Genomic DNA, 26,910 nt, shown 5'->3' on the forward strand with positions numbered 1-26,910 from the left:
GCCAATCGAGCAACAACAAAATTCGGCAACAGCAAAATCTTTGACGAGGGCCATATACTTGTTGACTGTTACACTTGTATCACAACACCAGACCTGGACCAGAACCAGACATACTGCTAGCAGGTTTGTGGACAGATAAAAGATAATCGCTACAAAGCTTTTTCAATTTCGGCATTGGTGGTATAGTTGCTAGCATAGCTGCCTTCCAAGCAGTTGACCCGGGTTCGATTCCCGGCCAACGCAGCCTTACTTATGACCTCCTTCTCTGTGAGTGTCTTCAGGTGCTTATAGTCCAGCTGAACAGCATGTCATCAATAACCCGCTGCGTTATAGAAACTGAAAGAAGCATTACTCCATCAATCTATGTATCTGCCTTCCAGATGTGTTAGCACACTGGCAAACAGGGCTGCTTACATTAGCGAAAGCCTCGTTAGCGCAGTCGGTAGCGCGTCAGTCTCATAATCTGAAGGTCACGAGTTCAACCCTCACACCGGGCAGTTTATTTACTTGCTGAAACAGTTCCCATGCATAGCTGCACTTTTACAAAATCACTCTCCCACAGATTCTAATTGATGTTTTTATGTCACTCATGTTGCATGAGCCCAGCGTACTTCCATTACTGTGCAAAGAACTTCTTCAGAAGTAGATACCATTATTCGTCTCATAGCGGATCCACAAACCTTCCAATTTCAACGTCTAGCCCAAACTGATCTCAGATGCAAGCATCTGTACAGTCATCCGCATCCCATGGCTAAGATTTCACCTGGAACAGTAGCCAATTGAGCAAAAAGTCATGCATGGTGAGGCAGGGGGATATCTTTACATTAATGGGCGATGCATTACTGGGGATCTTTGGTGCCACCTTTTGACCTGTTACAGTCGTCATCAACATTAAAAAAACATTTCAATTTCCACTGCGTGAAAAAACAAATTGCACCCTATTTATAGAGTGGGAGACTACTTTTTCCAAGGATTTATATCTCCTGAAATTGCTTCTTCACAGATAAGCACCAGAATGTTCTTTTCCCAGATGGTAGTAGGGACAAAATCTCCTACCACTGATAATTCTGACCATACACAAGTTTTTATTTTTCTGCGTCTTGCGATTTTACCTTATCAAAAATAACCAGTAAATCCTATTATTATCCTGCTACCCCCACTCTACCAAAATTCATGAAATGATATGATACATTTGGAGGAGGAAGATTTCTAATTGATCCTTTATACCCACCAACCAGACCAGTATAAGCTGTACGATGTAAAGCCTCTTTAAATGGGTACAGACTACTTCCGTTTATTGTAATAAGTATCTCATAAATTTGACTTTACACTTTTGCATGGTATTGATAGATTTTGAAAGTTAATTACTTAACACAATTCTTATTAAAATTGTTCATTATACAACCTGAATGTCTCAAGGTAGCACATTAGTACAAAAAACGCTGTATTGATGTATTATTGTAGCAGTCAGATATTATTTTAACCAATGTCCAGGTTTACCTTTAATTTAATTCTACAAACATCATCAAAATCACTTGTGAAAAAGACATTTAGTCACTTACTAAGGCAGATACAACCTGTGGAAGCACAGCTAAAAGCATACCATCACCCATGATAGAGTGACCCATTGTCTTTGTAACTGAGTAATCACAACTAAGTGCAATTAACTATAATGAAACTGTAAACAGAAACAGTAAAGGCAAAGGTAATTTATTATGACGAAATGCTTCCAAAATGCCCAGTGTACTTCAGCGTTTCTCCTTTTCTCCAGTCGTCGACAGGTCCTGTGTTTATTAGGTGATCTGAGATGTAGGATATCCTGAGAATGGCTGCTGCTCCAAGGATGATTGGCAGGTGGCTTTTCCCAGAAACAGCGGGCTGGAAATGTGTGGGATCTGGAGTGAAGATAGAAACAGAGGAAGAGAACAAGCAGAGGGTGTGGGGGGGGGACAAGACTGCAGGACACGTTAAAGTCTATGGTAACACAGGTGACCTGGACTACATGCCCATCACTCCCCACATGCCCGTTTCCCTCGCCTTCCCTGTGGTGTGGTGCTAATGAGCTACATCTATTTCTCGTTTAATCCTGCCTCCTGTTTCAGCCCTTGTGTGGATGATCCCAGGTCCCTCTCGTCTGCTCCTCATCTGTGCTGCATATAGTGCCTCTTCGTCCTGTGCTCCCCAGTCCAGTCATTGTATTGTTACGTGTGCGATCCTGCTGTATAGGATCAATCCTGCTGATCCTGTGTTTCCCCCCTGCTCTCCCAGCCTGGTTTTGACCCCTCATGGTCTGTTTCCTTTTGCCTTTTGCATTGTGTTTTTATTAGAATAAAATCTCCTTCGTTTTCCCCGACGCCTGCCTTTACCTGCATCCTTCCAGAACCTTGACAATTTCCTTAAGATATGGTGCTTAATAAGTAGACAATACATTAAACACAAATACATAATAAGGCTAATAATTCTTATGTGTGTGTCGTTTAAAAGAAATGAATCAAATTAACTTACCTGGTGACACTGGTAACTCTAAACATAATACTAAAAAGATCATTTTAAAATTGTATTCAATTTTGCTGTGAATAAGCATTAACAATTATTTTTTAAACTGCCCACCACCACCCCCCCTCTTCAGAGGACAACTTTATTTTACATTAAATTAAAGATACAGTGTAAAGAGTGTGGCTGCTCCGAACTCACCTGTCCTAGTACCGTAATTAAAGAAAAAAAAAATGGGGGGGGGAGAGGGGGGCACAGACACAACAATCGTAGTAATAAAGGTGGGATGGAGAAAACAAAGTGTAGGGGAATACAGAGTACAAACAACCATAAGAAACACACGGCCCATGGCCATACGTCCACAAGACAACCACCCGCCCAACCCGAGAGGGAGCCTACGAGGGACTAAGGGGGGCCCAACCCCTGTAAAAGGAGGTCCGCAGAGGGGGGACAGACAGCGAGCCCCCCAGTCCCTCCCGCAAGCCCTCCACCGAGGGAAGCGGGTCCAGGGCCAAAGGGCCCCATCAACCGGGAACACTCCCCTGGCGGACGGTCCCCCCAGCCCGCTCCCCGGCAGGACGGATCACCGCCAACTGTAGCGACCCGGCACGTCCCCCACCTCCCCGACACTGCAGGATGATCTAAGGGAGACCCATACAAACAAAGTGCACCCCCCCCCCCCACCACCCAGGAGCGGACCTGCGTCAACCGGGGAGCGGCAGACCCCCCGCCCAGCCCAGACCGAACCCTACAATTCACCTAGAAGGGCTCAGAGCATCCCTAGATACCCCGGACCGCCTGCCAGGGCCCCACCACGGCGCAGCAGAGCCAAGGACCACCCAGCCCGCAGCCCACAAGAGGAGACGGCCCACACCGGCCAGGGCCGTCTTCTACCTGCCGGGCCACCCCACCCGCACAGGGCCAGAGACAGAGAGTTAGGGGGGGGCCCTCAGCCCTCACTGATTCCCCGTCCCATGTTAATGTGAAGTGTGCATGTACATGTGTGAGAGAGTTGTGTGTTTATGCCTACAATGCATTAAAATTAGTGGGTGCAGTTCGAGTATGAGGGTCCCACCACTGGCAGATGGCAGAGTCCCCCATCCCCCTCCCTGCACCCCAAGGCCCTAATGTAGCATGGACTGTGTATATAACTAAAGTGCAAAAAGCAGGTGAACAGTCGAGGCACGGGCACCCCACCGCTGGCAGATGGCAGAACCCCACCTGCCTATACCCACCTCCTCAGCCCTAGTGTCATGTGCTGTCTAATGTGCAAGTAAAACCTCCCCACTGCCCCTCAAAGCTCTAGTGTTGTATGAAATGTGGTGTCCGGCCCAGGGGAACAATAAGGGCGTGCAGGAGTGGGCCCCCCCGGCACCGGGGCCAGATCCCCGACTGGCCCCGATTAGTCCTCATCCCCGACCCCACACAACCGGCAGGGGCGGCCAACCGAGGGGGTTCAGGGGCGCCACATTAACAATTATTAATAAACATTCCACTATACATCTCAAAATTTATCACACTTAATTCATTATCTTTGATACTGTTTTAAACATTTAATGTTCCCCAAATAGCAGCAGAAGAACCACAACTTCATCTTCCTTGTATTTTGGCTCTTCTCTGTGTCAAGAGCTCTACAAGCTCAACTTTAATATTAATTTTCCACCACTTCTACATCTTCTATCTCTACCTGACCCACATCTATCTCTACACCGCCAGTTTCCTCATTACCTCTTTCTCTATTTATAATATCAACTAGTACATCACTTACTATTATTTCCAATATGGTTACATCTCTCACCATGTCCACACCCTCAATAATTACCTCCCCTACTTCTACCCCCACAATCTCAAAATTTACATCCCCAGAAATTACTTCTGCAAGCCCAAACTCACACACTCGGACTTGCAAAGCCTCCACCTTCACATTTCCTTTCGTATCCTCTGCCTTTAGGGTAATATTCCCCCCCTCCACCTTAACCACCTTCACATTTACCCACACCCCTCCTTGCTTCCCATTGCTTACATTTTGCATTTTATTAATGCCTACATTCTGGTCTGCACCCTCCACCTGTACACCAGAGATCTTACCCACATGTCTTTCCCTCTCTGCCACCTCCACCCTTTCCCCACTAACCTCACCCTTTACCTCACCTACCCCCTGACTGGTCCTATTCTTCCTCACCTTCTTCTTTTTGTGAAGGTAATATGTTGGGGAAAGCGCCCGGCGTTTCCACCCCAACTCCACATTTATGAGACACACACAGGTTACAGTTTTACTTGCAAGGGTACCCACACTCTCTGCAATGCAAACTACAGCAGAATGTGTTACAAAGGGTGGTTCCCCTTGACTCCTTTATTTATAGTCAGTGGGAGGCGCAAGAGTCATGCAGAATAGGGAGGTGAGAGAAAGTTCTGGTTTTGCTAAGGTGGGAATGCTATTATTAATATAATCTAAAGTATGAGGCTAGGGGAAAACAAAATAATGTATATACATATTTACATTCATTGCTGATTATACAGGAGTGATAACAAAATGATTTTGTGATAACAGTTTCTTCAACCTAACAGTCCCTCCTGTTTATCATGACAGTATGATCAGAAACATCAGTATTGTACAAGTTGCAAAAGCATTTCCAGTACAACCGTCATTTAGATCACATCATCATCATCCTAACTGTGGAGTACAGAAAACCATCAGGAGTCGTTCCTCCTGTTTATCATAGAAAAACATCTAATTCCGTTACTTCAGGTCCGAGCCCTGCACGGGTGCTTTCGGCTCAGCCGTCATTATGAATTACATGTCTTCTTCATCGCTATCGCTGGAAACAGGCTCTGTCTCCATATTCTGAGTAAGGGAGAGAAACATTGTACTGTGTGTCCGAAAAGCAGCATTAAGAGCTTGATTAATAAACATTTTCAAACATGGTATAACAGTTATAAAACAACAGAAAAACAAAATAAAAAACAAAACAAAAGGTAGGCACATTTTCATCAGTATGGACCACCATGTTCCTGTAACAAACCAGTCCAGCCAGGAGGACTGCGGTTGACTGTCCATGGTCATCACTTTTTGTAAGTCACGGAGGCGGTCGAGGGCAATTGTCATATTAGGTGAGTGCACGTTGTCAGGAATGTAAGTGCAGCACGTTTGATTCAGGAGGACACATACTCCTCCTTGTGCAGCTGTCAGTAGGTCTAATGCCATACGGTTCTGGATAACCATCTGTCTGGTTATGTCCAATTGTTTGTTTTGTTGTTGATCAATTAGTATCGAACTATTTATGAAAAGACCTAGTCTATAATTTAGAGTTTCTACTCGCAGCATGAGCTTTCCGACTCAGGGGAATAGGGACAGGGGAATAGGGACAGCGCAACTTTACTGCCTGTTCCCCACAGTTAATGTTCAGGGGGTACGTCTGTTCCCCACAAACTGTCATGGGGTTGTATTGATATCGAACGCTTCCTCCTGCTTCTGATGGAAACCTTACTTCCCTGTGCTATCAGGAAGGTGTGATCTGAAACAAAAATAGGAGCGCACACTCCAAACCAGTTCGGTGGTAGGACAAAGTATGCACGAAGTCCGCATAACCAAGCCACTCCGTCCACCCAATAAGTTCCATTACTGGGCCCCAAGAACGAGACAGGAGAGCCGTACATGCTGCTAACGAAGGTCGTGTCAAAATTTGTGGTATTGCCTCCGATCCACCTAGTGCCATTATTCTGTTTGTAGCAGACTGAATGATTATATGTGGTTGGGTCTTGATATATTAGGACAGAAAAGGGGAATGATACATTGGTTTTAGTTACGGTGAAATCCACCCAAAAGTCTTTTTTTTGGCCGTTTTGGAACCCAGGGTCATCTGGGTATATTCCTGTGGCATCTTGCACAACAGTTTTTACGGTTATATTACCTGACCCATTAGTGGTGATATTAACATAGTCTCCATCTACGGAAAATATAAGTGAAACAATACTTTGGTACCCTATACCTGCAAAAGATGCAGCACATTTGGCCTGGGACATATTCATGGGTTTTCCATATACAGTGGGTCCTTCACTATGAGTAGGCATCACAGAACAAACATAGCAATTCGTCACATTTTTTGCTGTTACAGTGTCATGTACATATCGATACCAGTAGTTCTTCATGAACGGGTGTGAGTGGTCAGCAGGCAATGGGCGCAGATGGAAGTCGTCATGGGCCCATCGTCGTAGGTGCTGCAATGGAACTAGTGGGAGCAAGGACAACCATACAAGTCCAACAACAAGAATGACCCCTAGAGTCACCTTACCACATCCCCACCCCGTCAGAGCCATCCTAATAGAGTGCAGCTCAGTTGTTTTCTTCACCGGGTTGAGACAGCAGCACCCTATTGGTTACTGTGCCTTTGTAGCGGACTTCCACTGCTACTCTGTCGCTGAGGCCTCTGATAAGGGCTTGATGGGTTTACAGTGACTTTTGTGTATCCAGGAAGGTCGTTCTGCTATTTTCACAGCTGTTGGTGTTGTGAGGAGGACTTGATAAGGACCGTCCCACCGGGGTGTGCTCCACTCCTTCCGCAACAGGACCTTGACCAGGATCCAATCCCCTGGCTGCAAGTTATCCTGTTGATTAGAAACAGAATTTACTGGCAGACTACTGGGGCTATGTTTTTGTTGTGATGATAGCAACTTTCGCATCCAATTAGCCAATGTATTTTCTCTGTCCGCTTTCCCTATATCACTCATTTCGGTTGCTAGAGGAAACGGCCTTCCGTACACTATCTCAAAAGGTGTTAATCCTGCAGGAATGGGAGTTATTCTCATCCACAATTTTACTAGAGACAAACATTCTGGCCACGGCCTTTTTTCTCTTCCATTGTTTTTCTGAGCCTTGTTTTAATAGTGCCGTTAGTTCTCTCCACTAAGCCTGCACTCTGAGGGTGATACGCACAATGATTCTTAAGCGTAAAACCTAATGCTTGTGAACAAAGGGACATGGTCTGATTTACAAAATGAGTCCCATTGTCTGATCTTACAATATGAGGTATGCCATAAGTAGGGAAATAATGGCCTACCAAACATTTTGCAACAGTCATTGCATCACAGTGCTTTACAGGGTATATTTCTACCCACTTAGAAAAGGTGTCTATAATGACTAGACAGTACTTCTTCCCTTGTGACCAAGATAATTCAATAAAATCCATATGTACAACTTGAAACGGGTACTCAGCTACAGGGAACTGGCCACGTTTTGGTCTCATGTTACCCTGTGCATTATGTTTACAGCAAATTAAGCATGTTCTACAAAATTGCTTTGCATAATCAGAAAAATTTATAGTATAAAAGTATTGTTGAATAATATGTACCATCCCTCCTGTTGAGACATGAGTATTTCCATGGCTCACTAAGGCAGCTGTTTTGTATAAGTTTTTTGGTAGGATGGGCTTGTCATTCATATAGTAAACTTTCCCTTGCTGTATTGCTCCTCTCTTGATCCAACTCTGTATTTCTGTTTTAGGAGCATGAATCTGTGCATCACACAGCACATCACTATCTATGAAAAGAATGTCTGCCACTGATAAGGTGGGCTGTTTCAGGGCCGCTTCTTTGGCAGTTTTATCTGCAAAGTTGTTTCCTTTAGCTATTGTGGAAGCATCGGTTTGGTGTGCTTTACATTTGCACAGTGCAAGGCGAGTCGGTAATTGTACAACATCTAATAATCTAAGTAGTAAGTTTGTGTGAGTTAGAGACGTTCCCTGCGATGTTTTAAAACCTCTATTTTTCCACACTCTTGCATGGTGATGAACAGCTCCAAACACATATTGACTATCAGTGTATATAGTAAGTGACTTATTTTTGAATAGCTCGCATGCCCTAATTACAGCATAGAGTTCAGCCGCTTGTGCTGAACAAGCAGGTGGGAGTGCATTGGCCTCTAACACTTCAGTGGACGTAACTACAGCATACCCGACCTTATTTTTTCCCCATATAATTTTTTGATGCTGATCCATCTACATAAACAACCATTGAATCTGATATTGGGGTCTGTAAAATATCTGCTCTGGGTTTTGTTTGCTCTTCCACAACTGCTTTGCACGAATGTGGCTCTCCATCTTCCGTTGTCAGAAGAAGGGTGCTAGGGTTGAGAGGACCACATCGCTGTATAGTAATGTTTGACTGTGAAAGCAGGAGTGAGACTAAGGTCAGATGTCTAGCATGTGTGAGGAACGGAAGCGGTGTCTGCAGTAAAACTAATGAAACTGAATGTGGCACCTTCAAGGTGAGTGGGTGACACAACACTAATTCTGCTGATAATTTTACTGCTTCTGCAGCAGCTGCACATGCTTGCAAACATTTTGGAAAACCAGCTGCTACTGCATCTAATCGTTTAGAATAGAATGCTAGTGGTCTTTCCTTTGTCCCGAACGGCTGTGTTAATACCGCTTTCATATAACCTTGATTAGCATCAACACATAAGGTAAATGGTTGTTGATAATCTGGTAAGGCAAGTATCACATTTGTTTGTAGCATAATTTTTAAGTTTGTGAATGCCAATTCTCCTTCTTTTGTCCACTGAATTTTATCTTTTAAGGCCATGTCTTTCCCATAAATTAAGGTTTGCAGAGGTTGAACGAGTGCGGCATAATCAGGTAGCCATTCTCTGCAATAATTACAAAGTCCTAAGAAGGACATCATTTGCTGTTTAGTCTTTGGCTTTGGTGCCTCTTGTATTGCCTGTTTTCTAGTTTCTAATAATGATCGACCTTGTTGGGAGAGTTTATGTCCAAGATATATAACTTCCTCCCTGCAATATTGTAATTTTTGTTTTGATGCTTTATGTCCTGTATCATATAAATGCTGTAACACCAACAGTGTGGCTTCCTTACAATGCTGTTTTGTATCTGAAGCAATTAATATATCATCTACATACAGTAGCACTTGACTATGGGATGGTATTTTACAGGTACTCATAGAATATCTAAGGGCCATGGTATATACATGTGGACTTTCTGAAAACCCTTGAGGGAGTCTAGTATATGTGTATTTTTTTCCCTTATAGGTGAAACCAAATAAATGTTGAGAATCAGGGTGCAATGGTACTGAGAAAAATGCATTACTGAGATCCACTACTGAGAAGTAACTTTTATCAGGGGTTAATGAGTTGAGCAATAGGTGTGGGTTGGGCACGTCTGGTGCTGCGTGTTGCACTATGTTATTAACTGGTCTTAAATTATGCACCATGCGCCATTTCCCTGTATGTCCCTTCTGGACGGGGAAGATAGGAGTATTGCAAGTGGCCTCAGGAGCCTCTCGCAATATTCCTGATGCCAACATATCCTGCACTACAGGGGCTATACCTTTCTCTGCCTCAGGTTTTAATGGGTATTGTCTAACTACCGGACGGTGTTCTGATTTCACAATTACTTTGTATGGTGGGAACCCCTTTACCAGTCCTACATCAGTGGGGGAGGACGACCACAACCCTTCCGGGAGGCGATCTAGATCTGGACATGATCCCACCTCCAGAACAGAAAAAATTTGTCAGGTTGGGTCCTGCAAGTGTGTGGTGAGAGTGGTTTGAACTCTCCATCCCAAAGGAAACCGCCACACATTGTGTTTTTTGTCATAGCTCCAACATGAGCCAGGTAGTCATTGGTAGTCATTGTAACTGTGCATGGAATCTTGTAAGAACATCTCTACATCCCTCCACTGCATCTGAGGTGGTTTTGATAGAGATACGTGTGGTGCTTCCCTTCTGAACACAGCCTGTTGTTTATTAGATAAGATGACTGAGGCAGCAGAAAAGCCAGTAGTGGAGTTAACATACAAATGTTGTAAGGTGATACAAGTGTCTTGGAGGGCATGAAACGTTTTGTCATAGGCATAATCTGGTCCTGGGGTGCCTTTGTACCACATAGTGACGTGTAAGGCATCGTCAGGCATGAACTGGGTTTGTTTAGGGGACTGCTTTTCTCTAGTTTTTCGCAACAATTCTCGTGTCTGTGCAGTTCCCCCTAGGTCCAGTGACCAGTAATATTGTGGTGCTCCGGTTCCTTGCACAACATAGGCTTCCTCATTTATGATTGCTTTCATGCCAGAGTTTGTGGCAACTACACTAATGCCCATCTGTACCATAAGGTCACGGCCTAACAGATTGACAGGGCAAGAAGGGCTTATTAACACTTGTGCTTGACATTCAATCCCAGTTTCCTTATCTTTTACTGCAACTGGGTTTGTTAGCTGATGACTGTCTGTTTGGCCTCCTGCTGTTTTTATATTTATGACAGATGAGGAGTATGTGACTTCAGGAGGACTGGAGGTTAGGACAGTCCTACAGGCTCCAGTATCACACAGGCATTCGTATACTTTGCCATTTATGATTAATTTCCGACTTGGCAAAGTTCCCCACTGCCTTTCTGCTAATAGCTGACATACTGCTTGCAAATCTATTTCCTCATCCAGGAGGTCTTGTAAGGTAACCTCCGTTTCTTCCCTTAAAATGACCTCTGTTTCACCTCGGATAGTGTCGGCAACAGGGGTCTCCGAGGAGGGTCATCGGTCATTTTCGGTGGAGTTTGGATTAAATGGTTGCTTCCCTGACCTGCAGTCCCTGCTTAAGTGTCCAGGTTTCCCGCATGTCCAACACTCTGTTTCCTGTGAAAACCCTCCTGTTTGTTTATTTCTAAATCTTCCTTGGCCTCTAAATCTTCCTCTTCCTCTACCTCTGAATCCCCCGCGTCCCCGAGGGTTCGTTTGCACTAGCGCTACCACGTCAGAGGCGCTGAATATTGTATCTGTCTTTTGCTGTTTCTGCACTTTCTGTGCGTGTTGGGCATATTCTAAGGCTTGTTGGACTGAGCCAGTATTCTGATGTACCCAATGTTTGTCGAGATATTTTCGCAATTCAGGCTTTAGGCCTGCGACAAAAGCTCGTTTTAATTGTTGCTGATACACTCCTCCGTCTTCCTCGTCGTGAGGAATTCCTGAATTTCCCCTGAACACCACTCGCATCCTATCCATAAAATCCTCAGGTTCCTCTCCATCTTTTTGTTTGCACTGCGCTATTCGCCCATAATCTGCGCGTCTTACGAAGGCTGTCTCTACCCTGTTTCGCAAGTCTCGTAATGCTTGTATGAGTTCCTGCGAGTCATGTGCTAAGACTTCATCATTATTGGCACCGTGTCCAGTGAAGTCGCCTGCCACACGTCCCCATTTATGGGTAAACAACTGTCTTAGGCATCGGTACATTTCCCTGCCGTTCAAATGAAAACTACTTTGTAATTTTAGGATGGCAGTCCAAAACTCGGGTACCCCTTCTTCAACCGGGGGTATTCCTTTTAAAGCCGCTGTTCTATCCTCAGCGGTCCAGGGTCTATATACTAACATAGTTTCGGGTCCTGCATTATTTGGCCCTCGATTTGGGTTTGCCACTTCTACGAGGGGACACTGCCAATCTACCTCCTCTTGTTCTGTGTTATTTTTTGGATGCCATTGTACTTTAGCTGTGGCCAAATCTTTTACAGGATATAGAGAGGGATCAGACCCTCGAGTTAACATGCGAGATGGTTCCACCCCCCCCCCCCTGCTTCTTGTCTATCTGTGGCTGGAACCAGCGCCGGTGCAGGCACCGGAATTTGTGGGGGCGGTGGAGGAGCTGGAGGGGCAGAAGGTCTTGCTGCCGTTTCTTCGTCTAGTGTGATTAAAGCCACCTGCAGTTTTTTCTCCTTATTTCCCTTTTTCTGTTGTCTCTTATTATCTCTTAGTTTACTCTGTTCTAACCATGCATCAGAGAAAACGTATTCCTTTTTTCTATCTTGGCCTTTTTTATTATTGGTAGTCTGTAACATCTCCAGTTTTAAGTTTCCCTGTAACTTTAATATGTCTGGAGTATGGAGTTTTCCTTCAAACCCATGTTTTTTCCTCCATCTCTGACTACTTATTTGTCCTGATCCTGGTTTATATCCTTCCATTAACTTCTCATCTCCCTCTAATTTGATTTGTTTACTCTGATTTTTTCCCATTGTTACCTTTTATTGAATACACTACAAAAAATAAAAAATCCTAAAAGCAAGTCCCTGGCATGAGACCTCAGGAGGACACCAACACGGCCTTCTACTGTTCACTATTAGAGCAGCGGTGTTAGTTTTCAGGGATGAAACCCGTCCTTTATCCTTCAGTCACCAGTATGTTGTTGCTTTTAGGGTGGATCGTGTAGGTTAATCTAAAACCTATAAAAACACATCCACATACATCAATATATATATTTCCAATAACGCCTACTTTCTCTCCCGGTTAATTTCGGCTAACCTCAACCACATGCATGTCTTGGCCACCTACTTATTTAGGTGCCGTATCTCTCACTTGGCCACCTATTCACTTAGGTGCCGTGTTTCTCACCTGTATAGTGTGCTCTCTGTTCCGTCACCGAGGTCCTTCAGACATCACCAGACGTCGAGCGCAGTTCTAACCACCGGCCTGATGACGAATTCACATCACAGGTCTTTCTTGCACCCGACTTCGAGTGGCTGTCGACAGACTTCGGTGTCGCTTCTCTCGGCGTACTGGAGACGTCTTCGGGATTCCTCGGATCCGGCTCGAAGGACCAAATTCTATGTTGGGGAAAGCGCCCGGCGTTTCCACCCCAACTCCACATTTATGAGACACACACAGGTTACAGTTTTACTTGCAAGGGTACCCACACTCTCTGCAATGCAAACTACAGCAGAATGTGTTACAAAGGGTGGTTCCCCTTGACTCCTTTATTTATAGTCAGTGGGAGGCGCAAGAGTCATGCAGAATAGGGAGGTGAGAGAAAGTTCTGGTTTTGCTAAGGTGGGAATGCTATTATTAATATAATCTAAAGTATGAGGCTAGGGGAAAACAAAATAATGTATATACATATTTACATTCATTGCTGATTATACAGGAGTGATAACAAAATGATTTTGTGATAACAGTTTCTTCAACCTAACATAATACGTCTTATAAATTTCCCACTCTTCAGATGTCAGGCCGTAATTTTCCTGAAGAGTCTCAGAGACAATGCCAGCATTGCCTATCACTCTCACACCCTCCCCTCCCTTACACCAGTCAGTCACACCTCCCAGTCCCCCCATAACCTCCCCAGCCTGGACAGTGGGGGTGTCGCTGGTGAGCACTCCTCCAAACCTTTCCTCTCTCCCCAGTCGATCACCTCGTCCCACAGGTCCCAGGCTTGCCAGTGCTGGTCGTTGGTCCAGGAAACAGCTTTCGGAATTTTCATTCTGGTTAACATAATTAACTAGCCGTCTGTGATACTCTCAAAGCCAAACTAGACACTGTGTATTTTCAACGTACTCCAGACATTTGCTAAATGCTATTCACCAAGAATGCCTATGGAAAGGGATGGAGCCTTCATTAGCTGCTCGTGGCATCGAGGCTACTCCGATAGAAGCGGCCAAATTGCTAAAACTGTTTCACAACCTATACAGTAACGCTGGCGAAATCAGGACGCTGCTTCAGTACGTTATAACATCGCCATGGTAATGAACCCAGCAAACGGTTAATCTTACTTCAACAACATGGGACATTTAAAAAGTAAACGTATAGGGGCTCTTTTCAGAATAACATCTTCAGATGAAACGCATTACGACAGACCGGATGAGTAAAACCAATCATATCAACCATAAGTCTTATTGTTTTTAAGTTTAACACAATTATTTTCTCTTACAATTTAAATATAAACAATCACATTACGAAAAATGGCCACAGCATCTACAGTTTAAGCTACTAATTTTAAATATATTTCAGTTATATTTTGCGGCAATATTTGCATGAACTGTATCACGACATAAAATGAAATATAAAATTAACTATGCTAACAAAACATAATCTGAAGAAATAGCAAGAAACATACGAAGAGATGCTTCTCACCTCTGTGCCAACGCTCTGTCAGAAAGTTTATGTTCAACCTGCACTGATTAAGTTTCTATGGAAACCAGCGAAATTTTTCATTGGTCGAATGGATGAAGATATGTACTGACGCCATTTTCAACGAATGAAAACGAGAATTAATTGTCAGGGCGGGACGAATTTGAAGGTGAACCAATCAAAAGTAGTATGTTTAGCTCGTGCTTGTTCTGGCTGGGCGTGATTGGATTTGTTGATCTAACCGCCTTCAAGCCCGTAAACCATGTATCTACTTGTCAATGGGAAACCACGCCGTTCTGTCTATAAATTCTGACTGTCATTTATTTATGACATTATGTCTTTGCTACGCAGTATTACGGTAATGCGTAATACCGCGATGTTTGGGGTGTACCGCTGTTGTTTTTTCCATAGCTGGTGAACGCAATTAGCATTTCAGCCACGTTGGTTGGTCCGCTTTTGAGAAAGAACACTATAGTTCTTGTTATTCACATTCTGTGTCCTGGTGTTTTTAATTTCTCATAATGTGAACAAAGATATGTCATATACAAGTTTTTTGAGAGACTAAATTTTGGTTTGATTTATAATTCATTTAATGGTAAATAAAGTTCTTATATAGCCATTTTAGAATTAGTGCAGTCTTTCGTTTAGAATTAGCGCAATATTCTTAAAAACTGCATGTTCAAACCCAACGCCATGCCATAATAACTGCTTTACAGATATTTCATTCAGGAATCTATGGAGGGTATACTGTAGGTAGGCCTGTTTGTGTGTGTGTGTGCGCGCGTTTGGGTGGGTGGTTATGTACATAGTGCTATAAAAACATGTTATTTTGACTTTGTAGGGACATGTTTTTGGTCCCGAAAGTAAGAAGATACTGAATTTTATTAAATTCTGTGAATGCAGTCAAATGAATAATTCAAAAAGTCTTGCATTTTGTTTGGTTGCTTACTGTTACTGCTTGGTAACTACTGCAATGTTTAAGGTTGCCATAGTTAGGATTGGGGTTACGCCCATACAAATGAATGGAGAATCCCCACAAAGATTCAAATACCTAATCTGTGTGTGTGTGTGTGTGTGGAGTAGGTGTATATTACATTGTGGGGACCAAATGTCCCCCACAATGTGAGAAAAACCTGTTATTTTGATGTTTTGGGGGGCATTTTCAGGTACTCACAAAGATCTGTAAATACAGTTAAAAAACTAAAAATGCCAAAAGTCTTGTATTTGGTTTGGTTACATATGGTTAAGGTTAGGGGTTGGTAGGGGTTAAAGTTGTCATGTTGGGATTACAGTTTTCCCCATAGAAATGAATGGAGAGTCCCCACGAAGATATAATTACACAGCTGTGTGTGTGTGTGTGTGTGTGTGTGTGTGTGTGTTGTGTGTGGTATCAGATCAGTCCCTGAGAGTTCAGTAGTCAGGCGCCATGTTTCTGAGTCTGGTTGTGGAGGCCTGAATGCTTTTCCAGATGCCAGAGTGAAAAGATTATGTGAGGGGTGGGTGCGGTCATCCACAATGTTGGTGGCTTTGCGGATGGAGCGTGTGATGTGAATGTCCATGATGGAGGGGAGAGAGACTCTAATAATCTTCTCAGCTATCCTCACTATCCGCTGGTCTTATGATCTGAGGCGAGGCAGTTCCCAAATCAGACCGTGATGCAGCTGCTCAGGATGCTCTCAGTAGTTCCCCAGTAAAATGTTGTGAGGATGGGAGATGGACTTTTCTCAGCTTCAGCTGAAAGTAGAGGTGCTGCTGTGCTTTCTTGACTATGGAGCCTGTGTTGAGACAAACTTGTGTGTTGTTTTTGTTTGTCACATAGTGTAAAAATTGCCTAAGGAATCAAAAATGTGGTTCCATGGGGTTCCAGACAGTGACCTTTTTTGGAGACAGTGAGACTAAATTTTATACCTAGGTGCACCAGTTACGACATTGGTCAGGTAGGCTGTGGTCTGTTAGTTGGTGACAAGTGGCTGGTGATCCATGCAACCCAAGCAGAAGTGAGCAGAACCTGTATCAGCCAAGTAGATAGGAGAAAGCGGATTTTTCATTGGACTTCAGGACTCCTGAGTAACAGATAAAGACAGAGAAACAGTAAAGTTATGGAGAATCAGGAAGTAAGTGCCAGTCTGCGCAGATCTGAGGTCAGTGAGACACACATAAGGCTCCTCTGATGCTCCTCTTCATCCGCTGATGGGCCTCCAGGTGAGAATCACAAATCAAACATAATAACAACTGACACAAAGGCCTGAGGTCAGACCATCTGTATGCAGCACACAGTGTATCTGCAGTCTCACCCTCACATCGTGTATGATGACATTTCTGCTTTTTAGATTAAGTGCCTGTCTGAGAATAACTTCTGCATCATGCTAATTATTTAGCTGTTTCGTGCTCATGGGCAAAAGAAAAATGAGGATTAAGTTAAATATATCAGAAATAAATTTCTAATGTGGCTCAAGGCCACAGTAAAGTGGACCATCACATTTTTCCTTCTTTTTTTCCCTCCTAATCTGTCCATCATCTTCAGCCAGCTCACCGACTGCAATACTTCACGGGTTAAAAATGAAATAAATAAATAAAATTTAAAAAATGAAATCGATCAACATGAGAGGCCTATACAGAGTTTATAGAGCCCCTCATGGTAAAGCAAACATGTTTGGCACAGCAGTGCATTCAGACCATGATTCTGCTAAAGCTGCCGGACAGGACAAAGGGAAAAAAAAAGAAGAAGGTGGGGGTCAGTGCAGCAGTGGATAGTTCAGGTCTATCCATCCATCCATTTTCCAAACCGCTTATCCTACTGGGTCGCGGGTGGTCCGGAGCCTATCCCGGAAGCAATGGGCACGGGAACAACCCTGGATGGGGGGCCAGCCCATCGCAGCCAAACCATTTAAGTTTGTAAAATTCGTTTTTAATAATTACCAATTTCAGAAAAATATTAAATGTTTTGTAAAGTATCAATTTATTAATCATGTATTTAAACAAATAATGACCAGTATAAAAGACACATACAAAACTGTACAAAAGTCTTGGGCTGTCGAAGAAAATGATGTTCAAATGATCTTTATCTTGGTCTAGAATTATAATATTTTGTCCGTCAAAGTGTGGCAGCCCAGTCATTTCAAAATCTCTTCTAAAGTTAGTAAAACATTTGCACCAACCATCCAATAGACCCATATATTTTTGACTTGACCATTAACACAACTCCTATGGCTAATTAATGCATCATTAACATTTGTTTAATTAAATTAATTAATTAAGTAAGCTGGTGGCGGAATTTAACAAATACATGGAATGGCTGGGGTGCCCCTGAGGAGAGGTTTAGGATCCAAAGCGTGGTTCATCTAGCGATCCAACAAGGCATCAGTAACTTTATGGAGAAAAGAAGAAATTCTTGTTAGTTTTTATTGTGTCACTTTTAATTTGCATATATTTTTATGATAATTGTGTTTTTGTTCTGAGCAAATATACACAACCCAATTAAATAGCATTAAACATTTTCTTTGATGGCCCAAGACTTTTGCATAGTACCATATTTTTTCAGAATCAAGAGACAATTTAATAAAAACCAGTCTTACCTTCACAAGATAACGATTATTAAACATTAACCAGCAGGTGGAAGCAAAGCACTTGTGAATAAGTGGCCAATACGTGGTTGTACAGGTTGCCAGCAGATAATCATCCCCTCTGTGTTTAACTGACTCTCATGCTATGACTGTACAGACTGAGCAGGGCCGAGTGAGAGAGGCCTCACTGCAGTTAGCATAACCGTTTATTTTACAGCTCGTCTGACTCATTCTGCTCCACGAAGGTCATCTCCTCTGCCAGCTTCCTCTGACCCAGGGAGACCCTCTGCTTCTCTCTGACTGGTTCCCGCTTTCTACAGGAGGTCCAGTGCAGCTGAATGGTGATGATGGTGCAAATCAGGTAAAACACACCAGTCCTAGCTTTCAGTACAGCATCCAGAACCTGCTTCCACCTGTGAGACATATAATACACCAGTGTGTCTGTCAGTCACACATATCACATTTAAACCTGAAGAACAAAACAGTGAATCTATTCTGACTGAAGTAAAACCACCTTGATAATCGACAGCAGCACCGATCAGCTCAGTCCTACATACAGAGCCAGCTAGACCAAAGAGCTGAATAAGAGGGTGGATGTGAACAGTAAAGTCTTACATGCTTTATAGAAACACGGTACAGCCACATCTGTACTATTACACAGGACACATGGGAGGAACAGGAGACATTAACAAAGAGCATGAAAATAGCTAGAGATTATCACACAACATGTTACACTATTTTGTAAAAACAGGCCTGCACTCATTCCCCAGCAGCACAGGGCACAAGGCAAGGGCTCACCCTGGATGGGATGGGATCGCAAGTTTATAGAAAATAAATATAAGAAAATAAAATAAAAAATATTTTTTCCCTTAAAATTAAAATGACAGTTTCCCATTACTGTGTGATCAGGTAAATGCTGCTAGCTGGACCCCCACACTACTGTAAATGCTGCTGAATGCTTACCTCAGTTTTTCATTATCCCCTCCTTCTTCATCATGTGCAGAGAAAATGAGAGCAGTGGAAACAGGAGAAAGGATAGTTAATAAAGAGCAGTGTTGTGTTAGTCAACAAAGACTAAGAAAAGGTCACCCTTGAAACTGAAATATAAATTATGAAAGATATTCTACAGAGAAAATGATTAGATGGACAACAATGAATTAGTGTTCACATCCCAGGGCACTGATAGTGAACAGGTGAGATAAATGATTTTATTAACATATTTTAATGTATCTATTGTATCAGGGTGGCATGGTGGTGCAGTGGTTTGCACTGTCGCCTCACTCTGGCACGTGTACTCAAGTCTTCGCTGGAGTTCCGTGTGTATGGAGTTTGCATGCTCCCACTGTGTCATTGTGGGGTTTCCTCCAGGGACTCTGATTTCCCCCCACAGTCCAAAAACATGCTGAGGCTAATTGGAGTTGTCAAATTGTCGGTAGGTGTGCTTGTGCGAGGGAATGGAGTGTGAGCGTGTCCTGCAATGGGTTGGCACCCTGTCATGGGACATTCCCTGCCTTGCGCCCATAGGGACCCTGAGTTAGACAAGCAGTTTCAGACAATGGATGGATGCAGCACTGGAACAGATATTACAGAGTACAACTGTAACACTGGCCTACGCTGCAATGAAAAACCACCTACAGACATGTTAGTCAGTCTGCACACCATTAGTAACAATTCATCCTCACAAAGATGAAAAAATGCCTGAATTATGTTGCAAGCTACATGGATTTGTCTGGATTTGTATACATAACAAGTGACTGGCTGTATGTCTGTGGAAAATGCTGTGATTTTTGTCATATTACAGACTGATCATAAACTAGAAGACACACATTCAATATTAAAGACACCAATTAGCCTGACTGTGCGTTTTTGGATTGTTGGAGGAAACCCACACAGCATGTGGAGAACATGCAAACTCCACACAGACAGAGCAGAAGCCAGATTCAAACCCCTAAACATGGAGGCGTGAAGCAACAGCGCCGCCTACTGGACCACCGTGCCACTATCATTGAAACAATAATCCCAATAAATAACTCTGTTTCACAACAGCTAATAAATAGGGGATTATCCCCACAAAGAAGCACAAACCCCTTCATGAGTGAAACTGCTGGGTTGATTAGTATGTATCTATTTATATTCAAGCATAAATAATTCACAGGCAGATTTAAATCAATTACTTATGTTTAACAGTAATATGAACTGGAATCTGCAGGATTCCAGCAGCACACCAATACCAGCCAGTGTCCTTCCTCTCCAGCCCACTCATTGTCACAATGAAGGTTTTATTTTCTGTGTCATCCCAGATCAGGACAGGCCTCCCATGCAAACTCACTGATCTCTCTGATGCACAGGAGCCCCCAATATTACACCACATCCTTTGTCTTTTGTTGTTTCCATAGTAACACTGACACTGTCTCCATCCACACCCGTCACCTCCTGTTTGTCCACTGACAGCCCTGGAGGACTTCAACACACAGGTAAAACACTCAAAGATTTGCACAGCAATGAAATGTTTATGAATATCAGCCCATTACAACATACATACTGTATGTAAATGTTTGGCCAATAAACTGACATTTTTTAACATATTGCTTATCATATTTAACCTCATGAAGTCGCCCGATTTAGCTGACACTGTTACTTCTTCCAAGTCTCGTTTATCATATTGAATTAAATTAAAATGCAGATTTTTAAAATATTAAAACATTTTTTCCATCAGTGTTTGTGTTAAGGTCCTTCCTTTTTGACTCAGTGACATGTTACATACTGTGCATCTCATTGGCTACAGTCTGCAGTAGTTGCTCCCAAGAGCAACTTCAACTTCGATTTCGTTTTGTTTTTAGTTCATACTTGGTTCAGGCAGAAGTTCTTTTGGTAAGTAGTAGTAAATGTATCAGATTTAAAATTTTAAATAAAAATAATAATTAAGTTCCGTTTCAACCCAAGTAACTTATTTTAGTGTACTCGGCACTTTATTGCATTTAACGTTACGCTAATTAATCTTTAAAGTTAAATTCGCTATATAAATTTACTGGGCTGGGCGTAGGGGGTCATAGTGAGTTAGTTCATTATGGGGCCGGCTCAGTGTTGCGTTTGCAACATGTTTGCCCTTCTGGACGTTAGTGTCCAGTCGGACTTCATTTGCGAGCGATGTAAGCTAGTGGACTCGCTCATGGTCAAGGTTCGCGGCCTTGAGGAGCAACTGGCTCTCATCCAATGCAACAGTGAGTTAGAGGAGCAAGTTAATACGCCTTTTAGGGAGAAGGTGTGTACGCCACTAGCGGGGAGGGAGGAGAATGAAGAGCAGAGAGGTCGAGAGAGCTGGGTGACCGTAGGTCGTAGACGCAGGAAAGGGCGTACACACGTTGCAGAGGCGGCATCACCTGAGGTGACTGTGTCGAACAGGTTTCAGGTTCTTCCAGCTTTAGAGCCGGAACGGACTGGGGAGGCAGGTGGGCCCTTGGGCACTGAGGAGCCCCCTCCCCCCAGGAAGAGGGAGGTTGTGGTAGTGGGGGATTCCATTATTAGGGGAGTAGACAGTTATGTGTGCATGCGTGATAGAGGGTCCCGTACGGTGTCTTGCCTGCCTGGTGCCCAGGTAGGAGACCTTCCAGATCGTGTGGATAAGCTTTTGGCCCCAGCTGGGGTGGATCCAGTTGTCGTGGTGCATGTTGGCACCAACGACATAGGCAAGGGTAGAAGGGCTGTTCTGCAGGATAAATTTATAGAAGTCGCCAATAAGCTTAGAAGCAGAACGTCCACGGTGGTATTCTCTGAAATACTCCCCGTGCCACGTGCAAGTCAGGCTAAGTTAGCTGAGATAAGGAAATTAAATGCGTGGCTAAAAGGATGGTGTAGGAAAGAGGGGTTTCGGTTTATGGGGCATTGGAGGACCTTCTGGAACAGGTGGGACCTGTTCAAGCCGGATGGGTTGCACCTGAACCAGAGGGGAACCAGTGTATTGGGGAGGCGTATGTGTAGAGTAGTTGAGGAATGTTTAAACTAGGGACTGGGGGGGCAGGGAGGTTAGTTAACTATGTCAGTGGAGGGAAACGGAAAGCCCCAAAAAATCATATTGTAAGTGGGCACCGTAATAGGCCTACCCTTTGTTGTCTGTATTTAAATGCCAGGAGTATTAGGAATAAAATTCATGATTTAGAGGCTTTTATCTCATCAGACTCTTATGATATTATAGGAATAACTGAAACGTGGTTGAGTGAAAAGGATGGACAAAAATATAATATGGATGGTTACACGTTGTTCCGTAAGGATCGTATAGGAATAAAGGGAGGTGGTGTTGCAGTATATGTAAAGGAAAACTTGCAGGCAAGGGAACTTACTGATATAAATAAAATTACGGAAGCAATATGGGTAAAATTAGATGCTAAAAACTCAAATAGCCTAATTGTCGGTGTTTGTTACAGAACACCTAATATATCTGCTGAGGAAAGCAGATTGTTATACAGTGATATTAGGACTATGAGCAATAAAAATGATGTGGTAGTTATGGGTGATTTTAATCTACCAGGAATGCAGTAGGACATTGTCACTGGCTCTTCAGAAAATGAACTGGAGATGGTGGAATTAGTACTGTTTAAAAAACAGGATTGTTTTTTTACTCAGTTTGTTAACACCCCTACCAGGGGAGATGCCATTCTTGATCTTGTTCTCTCTAATAACCAGGACAGGATTGGTAAATTTGACGTTTTAGAACCACTTGACAGTAGCGATCATAACATGGTCAAATTTGAGGTTAAGTTTAGTGTTCGAAGAGCTAAGTCCAAATCAAAAATATATAATGTTAGGAAGGCTGACTTTAAGTGTATGAGACTAAAACTAGAAACTGTGAACTGGATGGAGTTAAATAACAAAACTGTTGAAGAGGCCTGGGAATTTTTTAAAAGCACATTATTGCAAGTGCAAGTGGACTTCATACCTGTTTCCAGCAAGAACAAATCTAGGAAATTGCAACCTAGGTGGTTTACTATGGAAATAAAGTATAAAGTAAGGAGGAAAAGGGCTTTGTTCCAGCAATGGAAAATAACTGATGATGACAGAATTAAGCAGGAATATCTAAGTCTACAGGCTGAGTTAAAAAATGATATTAGACGAGCTAAAAGAAATGTCGAAAGGATGGTTGCATTGGAAGCTAAGGATGAAGTTTCTTCCAGTATTTTAACTATAAAAGAGCTCTAAAACCTAAAATTACTAATCTGCAGGATAGTAAGGGTCTTATAATAGTAAACGACATTGATATAGTAAATGAGTTCAATGATAGTTTTGCACGGGTATTCACTGTTGAGGACCTTAGTAATTTACCAGTTATTACCTATCCAGCATCGTCTATAGCTAATATATATATAACTGAAGCAGATGTTTTGCAAAGCCTAGCTAAGCTCAAAATAAATAAATCACAGGGCCCTGATGGCATCTTACCTATAGTGTTAAAAGAGATGAGGGATATTATTTGCCGACCCTTAACTTTACTGTTTCAAAAATCCTTATCTGAAGGTGTGGTACCTTCTGATTGGAAGCATGCCTTCATAACGCCCATTTTCAAAAAAGGGGATAGAAGTAATTTGTCTAACTATAGGCCAATCAGTCTAACTTGTATGGAGTTATGGAGGCTATAATCAAAGAGAAAATGGTAGATTACCTGGACTCCAATAACATTTTGCGGGATAGCCAGCATGGATTTAGGAGAGGTAGATCCTGTTTAACAAATCTGTTGGAGTTTTTTGAGGAAGCTACTCAGTAAGTTGATGATAAGAAGGCCTATGATGTCATCTACTTAGATTTCCAAAAGGCTTTTGATGTTGTCCCCCACAAAAGGCTCCTACTTAAACTCAAAGCGACAGGTATTTTAGGTACCGTAGCGACCTGGATTGATAACTGGTTAACAGATAGGAAACAGCGAGTAGTTATAAGAGGCACAATGTCACAGTGGGCCTGCGTTCATAGTGGGGTACCGCAGGGTTCGATTTTAGGACCACTATTGTTCCTAATTTACATAAATGATATGGATACCAATATATACAGTAAACTGGTGAAATTTGCAGATGACAGCAAGATGGGTGGTGTAGCAGATACTGAATTAGCGGCTCAGCAGCTACAGCGGGATCTTGATTTAATTAGTGACTGGGCGGATACCTGGCAGATGAAATTTAACGTCGATAAATGTAAGGTACTCCATCTAGGGAGCAGAAATATAAAGTACAGGTATTTCATGGGTGTCATTGAAATAAAGGTAGCTGATCATGAGAAAGACCTTGGTGTGTATGTTGATGCTTCCATGTCCCACTCTCGCCAGTGTGGGGAAGCAATAAAAAAGGCCAATAGGATGTTGGGGTATATCTCCAGGTGTGTGGAGTTTAAGTCAAGGGAGGTAATGCTAAGATTATACAATTCCTTGGTGAGACCTCACCTTGAATATTGTGTGCAGGTTTGGTCACCATATCTTAAAAAGGACATTGTGGCCTTAGAAAAGGTGCAGCGTAGGGCCACAAAAATGATTCCTGGTCTTAGAGGAATGTCATACGAGTTACGGTTACTTGAGCTAAATCTGTTCAGTCTCAAGCAAAGGAGACTGAGGGGGGACATGATCCAGGTATGTAAGATTCTAACAGGTTTGGATGCTGTTCAACCAAATAGTTACTTCAGCATTAGTTTAAATACACGAACTCGTGGCCATAGGTGGAAATTAGCGGGAGAACATTTCAAGCTGGATTTAAGGAAGCACTTCTTGACACAGCGTGTAGTCAGAGTATGGAATAGCCTTCCTGATAATGTAGTGCAAGCTGAATCCTTGGGTTCCTTTAAATCAGAGCTAGATAAGATTTTAACGACTCTGAGCTATTAGTTTAGTTCTCCCCAAGCAAGCTTGATGGGCCGAATGGCCTCCTCTCGTTTGTATAGTTCTTATGTTCTTATGTTCTTATTAACAGAACAGTGATGATGTATAAAAGTCAAAGACCATCATTTTACTATAAGAACAAGGAAAACAAAACTAGTGTCTGATCTTGGGAAGGGCTTCAGCAGGATGTGGGATCGGGAATCTGAGCCTGGCAGTGTGTTCTAGGGTCTGAGAGGAAAACCAGGACCTTAAATCCCTAGTAAAAGGCCTAGATGAGGTGAATGAATGGGCTTGTCACTGTGTGGGATGGCCACACCCCTTCAGTACTATGGCCTTACTTGTAAACATATCCAGTCCTGTGATACAGGCCCTCTCCTATTGCCTCTATACATGCTTCCTTTGGGCTCTATTTGTGAATGTTATTATGTAAAATATCATTGCTATGCTGGTGATACGCTGCTCTATTTGCCATTAAAACCTGGTGACTGCTGCTCTCTGGTGGCCCTTTCTAACTGTCTGGAGGATATTAAGAACAGGACAGCAATGACTTTCGTCCAGATTAATGAAAACAAGATAGAGGTAATGAGTTTTGGTCACTGTTCATGAACTCAGAGAACAATTAGGGCCTCATTCAGAAAACTTCCAGTCACATACTAAAAATCTTGGTGTTATCTTTGATTCATCACTGAGTTTGATAAACAAATAAATGCTGTTGTGAAGGGGTGTTTCTGTCAGCTGAGTGCAATAGCCTGGCTTAAACCACACCTTTCAGCCAAAGACCTGGAGAGTTACTCCTGCTTTTATCCTGATTGGGTTACTGCCGTTCTCTGTACCCAGGTTTACCAGAAGCATCTTTATTCTGACTACACCTTGTTCAAAATGGTGCTACCAGGCTCTCAACAAAATATAGACACCAAATTTCCCCTGTGTTGGCTGCATTGCATTGGCTACTTGATAAGTTTTGAGAATTTCTGAGAATACAGTTTAAAGATTTCTTATTTCTTTCTAAGGCGATACATGGCATAGGTCCCCAGTCCGTCTCCGAGCTAATTCAGCCTTACACCGCTTCTTATTAGATGCATCTCTGTACTGACCCTGCACACACAGGAACACATTTTATTTATCTATTTAATCTGACTATTCTGCTTTGCACATCATGTATTTAACATTTATAGTGATTTTATATTTATTACTAGATTATTGTATAACTTTTGCACTGTTTTTTGAACTTGGTTGTTGCTTAGACTTGTTTTTCCATGGAGCACCATTATACCAAAAAGAATTCCTCAGGGTTGTCACACATGTTTTTGTGAGGTGTACACTGCTGGTTGCTTGAGACCCTGGATGAGACACTGGTCCGTACCCTGCAGAATCGCTGTGGGCAGTGTGAGGACTTCTGCCCTCTCAGTTAAACAATAGGCGCAGGGACTGAGTCAAATGAGTCTCTCTGCATCCTGCTTAAAGATATCAAGGGGTTGTGTAGGCGTGTCTCTGCTCACATGGCTCTATCAGTACAGAGTGAACTGGCCAGGGATCAGTTTATCTAGACACTTAACCCCAGATAGCTCACATTCAGACACAGTCAACCCCTCTGCGTCCCTAGATGAGGCCCTGGAACTGGCTTTGGAGAGAGAAATTGTGGGCAGCGAGGTGGCGGGGAACGAGGCGGGAGAAATCAACCAAGCTGTGAGGAAACGCCAAAGGGCTTGGAGGACCCAGGCCCTCAGGTTTGCTTCCTGGATGCAGACTGCCTGTAGGCTGACAGGCAGCAGCACCCCCCCACCCCTCAGTCCTCAGACAGTGTCCCAAGTTCACCGCCACCCAGGGTTCCGCCAAGGGCACGCATAGCCGGGAAGATGTGGGCCAACAAGGTTAATTTCCTGAACTTTCTTGTTGACACCGGGGAGGTGGCCCTGCTGCCACCTGCTGCAGAGGTTGTGACTATGGATTGGACTCACAGAGGCGACTTCTGTCACATACCCACCATAGTGATGTGAGTCGCATGTACTGCCCTAGTCCATACAGGTTCCACTGCAACCCTGGTGAGACCAGACACTGTCTAGAACTGACATTGGTGCAGGTGAGAACAATGACTGGTGACCTGGCCCCTTT

General features: G+C 43.2%; 1 long non-coding RNA gene across 1 annotated transcript; it reads right to left on the reverse strand.

The window, feature by feature from the left end:
- Positions 1–1,694: 1,694 nt before the first annotated feature.
- LOC125739774 (uncharacterized) lies at positions 1,695–14,420 on the reverse strand. Its single transcript, XR_007397309.1, has 2 exons — positions 14,389–14,420; positions 1,695–1,895 (listed from the first exon to the last, which is right to left on the reverse strand). It is a non-coding gene; the product is annotated as an uncharacterized LOC125739774 (long non-coding RNA).
- Positions 14,421–26,910: the final 12,490 nt, after the last annotated feature.

Source organism: Brienomyrus brachyistius, chromosome 4, assembly GCF_023856365.1.
Source record: "Brienomyrus brachyistius isolate T26 chromosome 4, BBRACH_0.4, whole genome shotgun sequence".
Taxonomy (NCBI): domain Eukaryota; kingdom Metazoa; phylum Chordata; class Actinopteri; order Osteoglossiformes; family Mormyridae; genus Brienomyrus; species Brienomyrus brachyistius.